Genomic DNA, 12,500 nt, shown 5'->3' on the forward strand with positions numbered 1-12,500 from the left:
GCCTCGGCCCGCATGTCTTGCCAAGGCGTTGCCCAACATGCCATGCCACGGCCTCGGCCCGCATGCCTTGCCACGGCGTTGCCCAGCATGCCATGCCACCGCGTTGCCCGGCATGCCATGCCTTAGCCTTGGCCAGCATGGCATGCCACGGCCTCGGCCATCATGCCATGCCACGGCCTCGGCCCGCATGCCTTGCCACGGCGTTGCCCAACATGCCATGCCACGGCCTCGGCCCGCATGCCATGCCATGCCATGCCTTGGCCTTGGCCAGCATGACATGCCACGGCCTCGGCCCGCATGCCTTGCCACGGCGTCGCCCAACATGCCATGCCACGGCCTCGGCTAGCATGCCATGCCACGGCCTCGGCCCGCATGCCTTGCCAAGGCGTTGCCCAACATGCCATGCCATGCCACGGCCTCGGCCCGCATGTCTTGCCAAGGCGTTGCCCAACATGCCATGCCACGGCCTCGGCCCGCATGCCTTGCCACGGCGTTGCCCAGCATGCCATGCCACCGCGTTGCCCGGCATGCCATGCCTTAGCCTTGGCCAGCATGGCATGCCACGGCCTCGGCCATCATGCCATGCCACGGCCTCGGCCCGCATGCCTTGCCACGGCGTTGCCCAACATGCCATGCCACGGCCTCGGCCCGCATGCCATGCCATGCCATGCCTTGGCCTTGGCCAGCATGACATGCCACGGCCTCGGCCCGCATGCCTTGCTACGGCGTCGCCCAACAAGCCATGCCACGGCCTCGGCCCGCATGACATGCCACGGCCTCGGACCGCATGCCTTGCTACGGCGTCGCCCAACATGCCATGCCACGGCCTCGGCCCGCATGACATGCCACGGCCTCGGCCATCATGCCATGCCACGGCCTCGGCCCGCATGCCTTGCCACGGCGTTGCCCAACATGCCATGCCACGGCCTCGGCCCGCATGCCATGCCATGCCACGGCCACGGCCCGCATGCCATGCCACGGCCACGGCCTCGGCCCGCATGCCTTGCTACGGCGTCGCCCAACATGCCATGCCACGGCCTCGGCCCGCATGCCGTGCCACGGCCTCGGCCCGCATGCCATGCCATGCCACGGCCCGCATGTCTTGCCACGGCGTTGCCAAACATGCCATGCCACGGCCTCGGCCCGCATGCCTTGCGACGGCGTCGCCCAACATGCCATGCCACGGCCACGGCCCGCATGCCATGCCACGGCCTCGGCCCGCATGCCATGCCACGGCCTCGGCCCGCATGCCTTGCTGCGGCGTTGCCCAACATGCCATGCCACGGCCTCGGCCCGCATGCCTTGCCACCGCGTTGCCCAGCATGCCATGCCACCGCGTTGCCCGGCGTGCCATGCCTTAGCCTTGGCCAACATGTCGAGCCACGGCCTCGGCCCGCATGCCATGCCATGCCACAGCCCGCATGTCTTGCCACGGCGTTGCCAAACATGCCATGCCACGGCCTCGGCCCGCATGACGTGCCACGGCCTCGGCCCGCATGCCATGCCACGGCCTCGGCCCGCATGACATGCCACGGCCTCGGCCCGCATGCCTTGCCACGACGCCGCCCAACTTGCCATGCCACGGCCTCGGCCCGCATGCCATGCCACGGCCTCGGCCCGCATGACATGCCACGGCCTCGGCCCGCATGCCTTGCTACGGCGTCGCCCAACATGCCATGCCACGGCCTCGGCCCGCATGCCATGCCACGGCCTCGGCCCGCATGACATGCCACGGCCTCGGACCGCATGCCTTGCTACGGCGTCGCCCAACATGCCATGCCACGGCCTCGGCCCGCATGCCACGGCACGGCCTCGGCCCGCATGCCTTGCTACGGCGTCGCCCAACATGCCATGCCACGGCCTCGGCCCGCATGCCATGCCACGGCCTCGGCCCGCATGACATGCCACGGCCTCGGACCGCATGCCTTGCTACGGCGTCGCCCAACATGCCATGCCACGGCCTCGGCCCGCATGCCACGGCACGGCCTCGGCCCGCATGCCTTGCTACGGCGTCGCCCAACATGCCATGCCACGGCCTCGGCCCGCATGCCATGCCACGGCCTCGGCCCGCATGACATGCCACGGCCTCGGACCGCATGCCTTGCTACGGCGTCGCCCAACATGCCATGCCACGGCCTCGGCCCGCATGCCATGCCACGGCCTCGGCCCGCATGCCATGCCACGGCCTCGGCCCGCATGCCTTGCCACGGCGTCGCCCAACATGCCATGCCACGGCCTCGGCCCGCATGCCTTGCCACCGCGTTGCCCAGCATGCCATGCCACCGCGTTGCCCGGCGTGCCATGCCTTAGCCTTGGCCAACATGTCGAGCCACGGCCTCGGCCCGCATGCCATGCCATGCCACGGCCCGCATGTCTTGCCACGGCGTGGCCAAACATGCCATGCCACGGCCTCGGCCCGCATGACGTGCCACGGCCTCGGCCCGCATGACATGCCACGGCCTCGGCCCGCATGCCTTGCTACGGCGTCGCCCAACATGCCTTGCCACGGCCTCGGCCCGCATGCCATGCCACGGCCTCGGCCCGCATGACATGCCACGGCCTCGGCCAGCATGCCTTGCCACGACGCCGCCCAACTTGCCATGCCACGGCCTCGGCCCGCATGCCATGCCACGGCCTCGGCCCGCATGACATGCCACGGCCTCGGCCCGCATGCCTTGCTACGGCGTCGCCCAACATGCCATGCCACGGCCTCGGCCCGCATGCCATGCCACGGCCTCGGCCCGCATGACATGCCACGGCCTCGGACCGCATGCCTTGCTACGGCGTCGCCCAACATGCCATGCCACGGCCTCGGCCCGCATGCCACGGCACGGCCTCGGCCCGCATGCCTTGCTACGGCGTCGCCCAACATGCCATGCCACGGCCTCGGCCCGCATGCCATGCCACGGCCTCGGCCCGCATGACATGCCACGGCCTCGGACCGCATGCCTTGCTACGGCGTCGCCCAACATGCCATGCCACGGCCTCGGCCCGCACGCCACGGCACGGCCTCGGCCCGCATGCCTTGCTACGGCGTCGCCCAACATGCCATGCCACGGCCTCGGCCCGCATGCCATGCCACGGCCTCGGCCCGCATGACATGCCACGGCCTCGGACCGCATGCCTTGCTACGGCGTCGCCCAACATGCCATGCCACGGCCTCGGCCCGCATGCCATGCCACGGCCTCGGCCCGCATGACATGCCACGGCCTCGGACCGCATGCCTTGCTACGGCGTCGCCCAACATGCCATGCCACGGCCTCGGCCCGCATGCCATGCCACGGCCTCGGCCCGCATGACATGCCACGGCCTCGGCCCGCATGCCTTGCTACGGCGTCGCCCAACATGCCTTGCCACGGCCTCGGCCCGCATGCCATGCCACGGCCTCGGCCCGCATGCCTTGCCACGACGTCGCCCAACTTGCCATGCCACGGCCTCGGCCCGCATGCCATGCCACGGCCTCGGCGCGCATGACATGCCACGGCCTCGGCCCGCATGCCATGCTACGGCGTCGCCCAACATGCCATGCCACGGCCTCGGCCCGCATGCCATGCCACGGCCTCGGCCCGCATGCCATGCCACGGCCTCGGCCCGCATGACAGGCCACGGCCTCGGACCGCATGCCTTGCTACGGCGTCGCCCAACATGCCATGCCACGGCCTCGGCCCGCATGCCATGCCACGGCCTCGGCCCGCATGCCACGGCACGGCCTCGGCCCGCATGCCTTGCTACGGCGTCGCCCAACATGCCATGCCACGGCCTCGGCCCGCATGCCATGCCACGGCCTCGGCCCGCATGACATGCCACGGCCTCGGACCGCATGCCTTGCTACGGCGTCGCCCAACATGCCATGCCACAGCCTCGGCCCGCATGCCGTGCCACGGCCTCGGCCTCGGCCCGCATGCCTTGCTACGACGTTGGCCAACATGCCATGCCACGGCCCCGGCCCGCATGCCATGCCACCGCGTTGCCCGGCGTGCCATGCCTTAGCCTTGGCCAACATGTCGTGCCACGGCCTCGGCCCGCATGCCATGCCATGCCACGGCCCTCATGTCTTGCCACGGCGTTGCCAAACATGCCATGCCACGGCCTCGGCCCGCATGCCTTGCTACGGCGTCGCCCAACATGCCATGACATGCCACGGCCTCGGCCCGCATGCCTTGCTACGGCGTCGCCCAACATGCCATGCCACGGCCTCGGCCCGCATGCCATGCCACGGCCTCGGCCCGCATGCCTTGCGACGGCGTCGCCCAACATGCCATGCCACGGCCTCTGCCCGCATGCCATGCCACGGCCTCGGCCCGCGTGACATGCCACGGCCTCGGCCCGCATGCCTTGCCACGACGTCGCCCAACTTGCCATGCCACGGCCTCGGCCCGCATGCCATGCCACGGCCTCGGCTCGCATGACATGCCACGGCCTCGGCCCGCATGCGTTGCTACGGCGTCGCCCAACATGCCATGCCACGGCCTCGGCCCGCATGCCATGCCATGGCCTCGGCCCGCATGACATGCCACGGCCTCGGACCGCATGCCTTGCTACGGCGTCGCCCAACATGCCATGCCACGGCCCCGGCCCGCATGCCTTGCCACCGCGTTGCCCGGCGTGCCATGCCACCGCGTTGCCCGGCGTGCCATGCCTTAGCCTTGGCCAACATGTCGTGCCACGGCCTCGGCCCGCATGCCATGCCATGCCACAGCCCGCATGTCTTGCCACGGCGTTGCCAAACATGCCATGCCACGGCCTCGGCCCGCATGCCTTGCCACGGCCTCGGCCAACATGCCATGCCACGGCCTCGGCCCGCATGCCATGCCACGGCCTCGGCCCGCATGACATGCCACGGCCTCGGCCCGCATGCCTTGCTACGGCGTCGCCCAACATGCCATGCCACGGCCTCGGCCCGCATGCCATGCCACGGCCTCGGCCCGCATGCCCTTCTACGGCGTTGCCCAACATGCCATGCCACGGCCTCGGCCCGCATGCCTTGCCACCGCGTTGCCCAGCATGCCATGCCACCGCGTTGCCCGGCGTGCCATGCCTTAGCCTTGGCCAACATGTCGTGCCACGGCCTCGGCCCGCATGCCATGCCACGGCCTCGGCCCGCATGTCTTGCCACGGCGTTGCCCAACATGCCATGCCACGGCCTCGGCCCCCATGCCTTGCCACCGCGCTGCCCAGCATGCCAATGCACCGCGTTGCCCGGCGTGCCATGCCTTAGCCTTGGCCAACATGCCACGCCACGGCCTCGGCCCGCATGGCTTGCCAGGGCGTTGCCCAACATGCCATGCCACGGCCTCGGCCCGCATGTCTTGCCACGGCGTTGCCCAACATGCCATGCCATGCCACGCCACGGCCTCGGCCCGCATGCCATGCCACGGCCTCGGCCCGCATGCCATGCCATGCCACGGCCTCGGCCCGCATGCCATGCCACGGCCTCGGCCAGCATGCCATGCCAAGGCCTCGGCCCGCATGCCTTGCCACGGCGTTGCCCAGCATGCCATGCCACCGCGTTGCCCAGCGGGCCGTGCCGCGGCCTCGGCCCGCATGCCTTGCGACTGCCTTGGCCAGCGTGCCATGCCTTAGCCTTGGCCTACATGCCATGCCACTGCCTTGGCCAGCATGTCGTGCCACCGCCACGGCCAGCATGCCATGCCGGTCCGTTGCCCAGCATGCCACGGCCGTGGCGGCATGGCAAGCCACGGCCTCGGCCAGCATGCCATGCCACGGCCTCGGCCAGCATGCCATGGCACTGTCTTGGTCAGCATGCCATGCCATGGCACCGCCTTGTCCAGCACGCCGTGCCGCAGCGTTGGCCAGCATGCCTTGGCCGGCATGCCATGCCAATGCCTTGGGCCAACATGGCGTGCCACGGGCTGGGCCATGCCGGTCCGTTGCCCGGCATGCCACGGCCGTGGCGGCATGGCAAGCCACGGCCTCGGCCAGCATGCCATGCCCCGGCCTCGCCCAGCATGCCATGGCACGGTCTTGGTCAGCATGCCATGCCATGGCACCGCCTTGTGCAGCGTTGGCCAGCATGCCTTGGCCGGCATGCCATGCCAATGCCTTGGGCCAACATGGCGTGCCACGGGCTGGGCGAGCACGGCATGCCACGGGCTGGGCGAGCATGCCACGCCACGGCCTTGGCTAGCAGCAAGGCATGCCACGGCCTCGGCGAGCATGCCATGCCATGCCAAGGCCAAGGCCAAAGCCAAGGCCAAGGCAGTGGGCAAGGCCAAGTCCCTGTGCAAGGCATGGCCAAGGCCAAGGCAAAGGCCAAGGCCAAGGCAAAGGCCAAGGCCGCGGGCAAAGGCCAAGGCCAAGGCCAAGGCCATGGCGTGCCACCGCCTCGATCGATCTTTTTGAACATGATTCTTTTATAATCTTACCCAAACCGTGCAACACAATTAAAAATGCACTACAATCAATTTTAAATGTCATTCCCTATTTTTTTGCAATTTTTCTGGAGCTTTTCGAATTTTTAAAGCCCTTATTTGGCATAAAAAAATCAAAATAAAATAAAAAAAATGAAAAAAATAATTTAATAATTTCTATAATTACTAGTGAATCATCCTTTAATTATGGGAATTTTTCCATAATTTTTTGACTATTTTTATTAATTTTTATTATTTTTTAAGTATTAATATCGAAATAAATTAAAATAAAATATTTTCTGTAAAAAAATATTTTTTTTAATTTTTTTTATGGTGTATTAAATTATTTCCTACAACTTTCATGTTGAAAGTTTTGGCAAAAAAACATTACTTTTTAAAAAAACCCCATTATGACTCCTCGAACATGCTTGATGTTTCCTCCTGCCAGATTGAAAAGGGCTTAACAGGCTATTATAAGGGGGGGGCACCTCCCTTGCCCAGGGCAAGGCAGTGGCAGGTACGCCCCATGTTGGGCGCGGCCTGGGCTGCGGCCTTGGGTTACATGCACTGCGGCTCGACCGCGGCCTGGGCTGCGGCCTGGGGCGGCTCGGCCGCGGCCTTGGGCGGCCTGGACCGCGGCCTTGGGCGGCCTTGCGCGGCCTGGGCGCGGCCTTGGGCGGCCTGGGCGCGGCCTTGCGCGGCCTGGGCGCGGCCTTGGGCGGCCTGGGCGCGGCCTTGCGCGGCCTGGGCGCGGCCTTGGGCAGCATGGCGTGGCATGCGCGCGGGCGTGGGCGGCCTGGCATGCGCGCGGCATGGGCAGCACGGCATGGCATGCGCACGGCCTGGGCGGCCTGGCATGCAGCCGGCCTGGCATGCCCGCGGCGTGGGCAGCACGGCATGGCATGCGCACGGCCTGGGCGGCCTGGCATGCAGCCGGCCTGGCATGCCCGCGGCGTGGGCAGCACGGCATGGCATGCGCACGGCCTGGGCGGCCTGGCATGCAGCCGGCCTGGGCAGCACGGCATGGCATGCGCACGGCCTGGGCGGCCTGGCATGCCCGCGGCGTGGGCAGCGTGGCCTGTGCGAATACCGCGCGCGTGGTCTTTTGACCACGGTGCGCGTGTTGCGCGCATGGTCGCGCACGCCTTTGCACGCCTTCGCACGCAACGCACGTCTAGTGATAAGAACCGCAGCCAAGGCAGCCCAGCCCCAAGGCCAAGGCCAGCAGCATGGCATGCCACGGCGAAGGCAGCCCAGCCAAAGCCAGCAGCATGCCATGCCAAGGCCAGCAGCATGCCATGCCACGGCCAAGGCAGGCCAGCCAAAGCCAGCAGCATGCCATGCCAAGGCCAAGGCCAGCAGCATGCCATGCCACGGCCAAGGCAGCCCAGCCAAAGCCAGCAGCATGCCAAGCCAAGGCCAAGGCCAGCAGCATGCCATGCCACGGCCAAGGCAGCCCAGCCAAAGCCAGCAGCATGCCATGCCAAGGCCTAGGCCAGCAGCATGCCATGCCACGGCCAAGGCAGGCAAGCCAAAGCCAGCAGCATGCCATGCCAAGGCCAAGGCCAGCAGCATGCCATGCCACGGCCAAGGCAGCCCAGCCAAAGCCAGCAGCATGCCATGCCAAGGCCTAGGCCAGCAGCATGCCATGCCACGGCCAAGGCAGGCCAGCCAAAGCCAGCAGCATGCCATGCCAAGGCCTAGGCCAGCAGCATGCCATGCCACGGCCAAGGCAGGCCAGCCAAAGCCAGCAGCATGCCATGCCAAGGCCAAGGCCAGCAGCATGCCATGCCACGGCCAAGGCAGCCCAGCCAAAGCCAGCAGCATGCCATGCCAAGGCCTAGGCCAGCAGCATGCCATGCCACGGCCAAGGCAGGCAAGCCAAAGCCAGCAGCATGCCATGCCAAGGCCAAGGCCAGCAGCATGCCATGCCACGGCCAAGGCAGCCCAGCCAAAGCCAGCAGCATGCCATGCCAAGGCCTAGGCCAGCAGCATGCCATGCCACGGCCAAGGCAGGCCAGCCAAAGCCAGCAGCATGCCATGCCAAGGCCAAGGCCAGCAGCATGCCATGCCACGGCCAAGGCAGCCCAGCCAAAGCCAGCAGCATGCCATGCCAAGGCCTAGGCCAGCAGCATGCCATGCCACGGCCAAGGCAGGCAAGCCAAAGCCAGCAGCATGCCATGCCAAGGCCAAGGCCAGCAGCATGCCATGCCACGGCCAAGGCAGCCCAGCCAAAGCCAGCAGCATGCCATGCCAAGGCCTAGGCCAGCAGCATGCCATGCCACGGCCAAGGCAGGCAAGCCAAAGCCAGCAGCATGCCATGCCAAGGCCAAGGTCAGCAGCATGCCATGCCACGGCCAAGGCAGCCCAGCCAAAGCCAGCAGCATGCCATGCCAAGGCCTAGGCCAGCAGCATGCCATGCCACGGCCAAGGCAGGCCAGCCAAAGCCAGCAGCATGCCATGCCAAGGCCAAGGCCAGCAGCATGCCATGCCACGGCCAAGGCAGCCCAGCCAAAGCCAGCAGCATGCCATGCCAAGGCCTAGGCCAGCAGCATGCCATGCCACGGCCAAGGCAGGCAAGCCAAAGCCAGCAGCATGCCATGCCAAGGCCATGGCCAGCAGCATGCCATGCCACGGCCAAGGCAGCCCAGCCAAAGCCAGCAGCATGCCATGCCAAGGCCAAGGCCAGCAGCATGCCATGCCACGGCCAAGGCAGCCCAGCCAAAGCCAGCAGCATGCCATGCCAAGGCCTAGGCCAGCAGCATGCCATGCCACGGCCAAGGCAGGCCAGCCAAAGCCAGCAGCATGCCATGCCAAGGCCAAGGCCAGCAGCATGCCATGCCACAGCCAAGGCAGCCCACCCAAAGCCAGCAGCATGCCATGCCAAGGCCTAGGCCAGCAGCATGCCATGCCACGGCCAAGGCAGGCCAGCCAAAGCCAGCAGCATGCCATGCCAAGGCCTAGGCCACCAGCATGCCATGCCACGGCCAAGGCAGCCCAGCCAAAGCCAGCAGCATGCCATGCCAAGGCCAAGGCCAGCAGCATGCCATGCCACGGCCAAGGCAGCCCAGCCAAAGCCAGCAGCATGCCAAGCCAAGGCCAAGGCCAGCAGCATGCCATGCCACGGCCAAGGCAGCCCAGCCAAAGCCAGCAGCATGCCATGCCAAGGCCTAGGCCAGCAGCATGCCATGCCACGGCCAAGGCAGGCAAGCCAAAGCCAGCAGCATGCCATGCCAAGACCAAGGCCAGCAGCATGCCATGCCACGGCCAAGGCAGCCCAGCCAAAGCCAGCAGCATGCCATGCCAAGGCCTAGGCCAGCAGCATGCCATGCCACGGCCAAGGCAGGCCAGCCAAAGCCAGCAGCATGCCATGCCAAGGCCAAGGCCAGCAGCATGCCATGCCACGGCCAAGGCAGCCCAGCCAAAGCCAGCAGCATGCCATGCCAAGGCCTAGGCCAGCAGCATGCCATGCCACGGCCAAGGCAGGCAAGCCAAAGCCAGCAGCATGCCATGCCAAGGCCATGGCCAGCAGCATGCCATGCCACGGCCAAGGCAGCCCAGCCAAAGCCAGCAGCATGCCATGCCAAGGCCAAGGCCAGCACCATGCCATGCCACGGCCAAGGCAGCCCAGCCAAAGCCAGCAGCATGCCATGCCAAGGCCTAGGCCAGCAGCATGCCATGCCACGGCCAAGGCAGGCCAGCCAAAGCCAGCAGCATGCCATGCCAAGGCCAAGGCCAGCAGCATGCCATGCCACGGCCAAGGCAGCCCACCCAAAGCCAGCAGCATGCCATGCCAAGGCCTAGGCCAGCAGCATGCCATGCCACGGCCAAGGCAGGCCAGCCAAAGCCAGCAGCATGCCATGCCAAGGCCTAGGCCACCAGCATGCCATGCCACGGCCAAGGCAGCCCAGCCAAAGCCAGCAGCATGCCATGCCAAGGCCAAGGCCAGCAGCATGCCATGCCACGGCCAAGGCAGCCCAGCCAAAGCCAGCAGCATGCCATGCCAAGGCCTAGGCCAGCAGCATGCCATGCCACGGCCAAGGCAGGCAAGCCAAAGCCAGCAGCATGCCATGCCAAGGCCATGGCCAGCAGCATGCCATGCCACGGCCAAGGCAGCCCAGCCAAAGCCAGCAGCATGCCATGCCAAGGCCAAGGCCAGCAGCATGCCATGCCACGGCCAAGGCAGCCCAGCCAAAGCCAGCAGCATGCCATGCCAAGGCCTAGGCCAGCAGCATGCCATGCCACGGCCAAGGCAGGCCAGCCAAAGCCAGCAGCATGCCATGCCAAGGCCAAGGCCAGCAGCATGCCATGCCACGGCCAAGGCAGCCCACCCAAAGCCAGCAGCATGCCATGCCAAGGCCTAGGCCAGCAGCATGCCATGCCACGGCCAAGGCAGGCCAGCCAAAGCCAGCAGCATGCCATGCCAAGGCCTAGGCCACCAGCATGCCATGCCACGGCCAAGGCAGCCCAGCCAAAGCCAGCAGCATGCCATGCCACGGCCAAGGCAGCCCAGCCAAAGCCAGCAGCATGCCATGCCAAGGCCTAGGCCAGCAGCATGCCATGCCACGGCCAAGGCAGGCAAGCCAAAGCCAGCAGCATGCCATGCCAAGGCCATGGCCAGCAGCATGCCATGCCACGGCCAAGGCAGCCCAGCCAAAGCCAGCAGCATGCCATGCCAAGGCCAAGGCCAGCAGCATGCCATGCCACGGCCAAGGCAGCCCAGCCAAAGCCAGCAGCATGCCATGCCAAGGCCTAGGCCAGCAGCATGCCATGCCACGGCCAAGGCAGGCCAGCCAAAGCCAGCAGCATGCCATGCCAAGGCCAAGGCCAGCAGCATGCCATGCCACGGCCAAGGCAGCCCAACCAAAGCCAGCAGCATGCCATGCCAAGGCCTAGGCCAGCAGCATGCCATGCCACGGCCAAGGCAGGCCAGCCAAAGCCAGCAGCATGCCATGCCAAGGCCTAGGCCACCAGCATGCCATGCCACGGCCAAGGCAGCCCAGCCAAAGCCAGCAGCATGCCATGCCAAGGCCAAGGCCAGCAGCATGCCATGCCACGGCCAAGGCAGGCCAGCCAAAGCCAGCAGCATGCCATGCCAAGGCCTAGGCCAGCAGCATGCCATGCCACGGCCAAGGCAGGCAAGCCAAAGCCAGCAGCATGCCATGCCAAGGCCAAGGCCAGCAGCATGCCATGCCACGGCCAAGGCAGCCCAGCCAAAGCCAGCAGCATGCCATGCCAAGGCCAAGGCCAGCAGCATGCCATGCCACGGCCAAGGCAGCCCAGCCAAAGCCAGCAGCATGCCATGCCAAGGCCTAGGCCAGCAGCATGCCATGCCACGGCCAAGGCAGCCCAGCCAAAGCCAGCAGCATGCCATGCCAAGGCCTAGGCCAGCAGCATGCCATGCCACGGCCAAGGCAGCCCAGCCAAAGCCAGCAGCATGCCATGCCACGGCCAAGGCAGCCCAGCCAAAGCCAGCAGCATGCCATGCCAAGGCCAAGGCCAAGGCCAGCAGCATGCCATGCCACGGCCAAGGCAGCCCATCCGAAGCCAGCAACATTCCATGGCAAGGCCAACGCAGCCCAGCCAAAGCCGGCGGCATGCCATGCCAAGGCCAAGGCCAGCCGCATGTCTTGCCACGGCCTTGTCCCGCAGCGTGGCGTGCCTTGGCCTTGGGCTAGAACATCGCATGCCACGCCCTTGGCAAGCAATCCTGTCCCTCGTGTAATTGCCATTTGGTTTGGCTTTGACTTACGTATATGTTGCCCTGCGAAATGCTTGTCCCTCGGGTAATAGCCGGTTTGGTTGCCTTTGACTTGCGAACACGTTGCTAGTGCTTTCCCCAGTGGAAGCTTGTTGGGAAAAGTATGTCCCTCGGAAGTTGCCTGTTGCGTTTGTTATTTGCATTCGAGCTATCCGATGCTTGCTGGGTTTCTCTAAGAGTTTTTGCACGTTCGTCGGGCTTTTTAATTATTTATTTACTCATAAAAATTATAATAAAATAAATTAAAAATAAAAAAATAATTAAAAAAATTACTATAATTACTAGTGCCTCATCTTATAATTGTTGGAATTTTTCTAGAATTTTTTGAGTATTTTTAGTAATTTTTATTATTTTTTAAGTATTAAAAT

This window comes from Camellia sinensis, unplaced genomic scaffold (assembly GCF_055761805.1).
Source record: "Camellia sinensis isolate YWXY unplaced genomic scaffold, ASM5576180v1 Unanchor6, whole genome shotgun sequence".
Taxonomy (NCBI): domain Eukaryota; kingdom Viridiplantae; phylum Streptophyta; class Magnoliopsida; order Ericales; family Theaceae; genus Camellia; species Camellia sinensis.